The sequence below is a fragment of the Acomys russatus genome, chromosome 10, assembly GCF_903995435.1.
Source record: "Acomys russatus chromosome 10, mAcoRus1.1, whole genome shotgun sequence".
Classification (NCBI taxonomy): domain Eukaryota; kingdom Metazoa; phylum Chordata; class Mammalia; order Rodentia; family Muridae; genus Acomys; species Acomys russatus.
The window spans coordinates 52,971,979-52,973,922 of NC_067146.1; the positions used below are offsets into that span (position 1 = coordinate 52,971,979).

The 1,944-nt window shown below is 52.1% G+C and overlaps 1 pseudogene; it reads left to right on the forward strand.

The window, feature by feature from the left end:
* The first annotated feature begins 398 nt into the window (after positions 1 to 398).
* On the forward strand, positions 399 to 1,612 carry LOC127194146 (glycerol-3-phosphate dehydrogenase 1-like protein; annotated as a pseudogene).
* Positions 1,613 to 1,944: the final 332 nt, after the last annotated feature.

The following is a 1,944-nucleotide window of genomic DNA, read 5'->3' on the forward strand; positions in this document are numbered from 1 at the left end:
TAAAAAATCATACTATTTTCTTAATTTCATCAAATATGCAATGTTTAAACATCAGATCATTTTATAAATGTCTTCTGATTTGATTTATATACATTTGTTCATTTATTTATTTTGAGACGTGTATCTCAGGTCATGTATTTGGAGTTGATGCTGACCTTGACCTTCTGACCCTCCCATTGATAGGATCACAGGCGTTGGCTACCACACCTGGTGGGACTAGAGCCCAGGGCCTCGTGAACATTGACCAAGTACTCCACCAGCTGAGCTGTATCCAGCCTTGCTTTTTGAAATCTCTATCTTATTTGTATTCAGATAGTCTCACTCTGTAGCTCAAGCTGTCCTTGAACAGGAGTCAACTCTCCGGCCTGAACCTCCTTCCACATGCTGGAATTATAGTCATGAGCCACCGCGCTCAGGTCGTCAATGGCTTTCTCAGGCAGGTAGGGAAGGCAGGCAGGGCAGGATACCTGCAAGCTAGACCAAGCAGATGGTGGCCAGCAGCCAGCTGGAAAGACATGGTCCCCACATCAGGACACCAGCCTGGAAGTGGTGGCAAAGCCCCTGAAGGTGTCCATCCTGGCATCAGGGAACTGGGGGGTCCATTGTTGTGAAAATCATTGGGAACAACATGAAGAACGCAAACAAGTTGGCCTCCACGGTCAAGATGTGAGTATTTGAAGAAATCGTCAACGGGAGGAAGCTGACAGAGGTCATCAACAGGGACCATGAAAACGTGAAGTACCTGGCTGGACACAGGCTTGCCAGAGAATGTGGTGGCCACCCAGAGTCTCAGCCAGGCCATGCAGGATGCAGACCTACTGGTATTTGCTTCTCCATACTGGTTCATACGCACCGTCTGTGATGAGATGGCCGACCTAGTGCCCAGGAAGGCCCTGGGCCTCTCCCTTGTCAAGGGCCTCAAGATTATCTCTGACATCATCCAAGAGAAGGCGGACATGGATGTCATCGTGCTGACAGGGGCCAACATAGCCAATGAGGTGGCCATGGATGTCACTGTGCTGATGGGCGCCAACATAGCCAATGAGGTGGCCGCAGAGCGGTTCCCTGAGACCACCCTCAGCAGCACGGGGCTGCAGAACAGCCTGCTCTTCAAAGAGCTGCTACAGACCCCCAAATTCCAAGTCACTGTGGTGGAAGACTCAGACACGGTGGAGCTGTGTGGGGGCTCTAAAGAATGTTGTCGCTGCAGGGGGCCGGCTTCTGTGACAGCTTCTGCTGTGGAGACAGCACCAAGGCTGCTGTCATCCACCGGGGGCCTCGTGGAGATGGTCAGGACTTTCTCCAGGGGCCAAGTGTCCTTAGCCATTTTCCTGGAGAGCTTCGGGGTGGCCGACCTTTGTCAGCACCTGCTACGGGGGCCGGAAGCGCAAGGTGGCCGTAGCCTTCGCCAGGACAGGAAAAAGTGTTGAGGAGTTGGAGAGAGAGATGCTGAACGGACCACACACGGCCGCCTGGGTGCACCCGCATCCTCAAGCACAAGGCCCTTCTGTACAAGTTTCCCTTGCTCAAGGCTGTGTATCAGATCTGCCACGAGGGCAGACCCACGGCAGAGCTGATACCCTGTCTGCAGAACTACCTGGAACATAGGTGAGGGCAACGGGGCACAGTACCGCTCTCCCTCAACCATCTCTCGGTCACATGGAAACCAGGGCACGGCAGGGAGATGGTTGCCTGGCTTTCTCCTATCTTGGTGACATAGGAATTATTATGGCTTCATTTCTGGGCCATGAGAGACAGCTCACTGGGTACTGGGTGATAACTAGACATACAGGATGAATGTGAAGAAAACAAAGGAAAAAAATATATAGCTTGGTAGTTTGAGTCAGCATTCCAACAAGATTCGGAGTTGTTTCCTGTGCCTGTGTGTGTGCAAGTGTGTCAGTGTGAGTGGGGGAGCACATGGGTCTTTGTGGGGGGGTATGT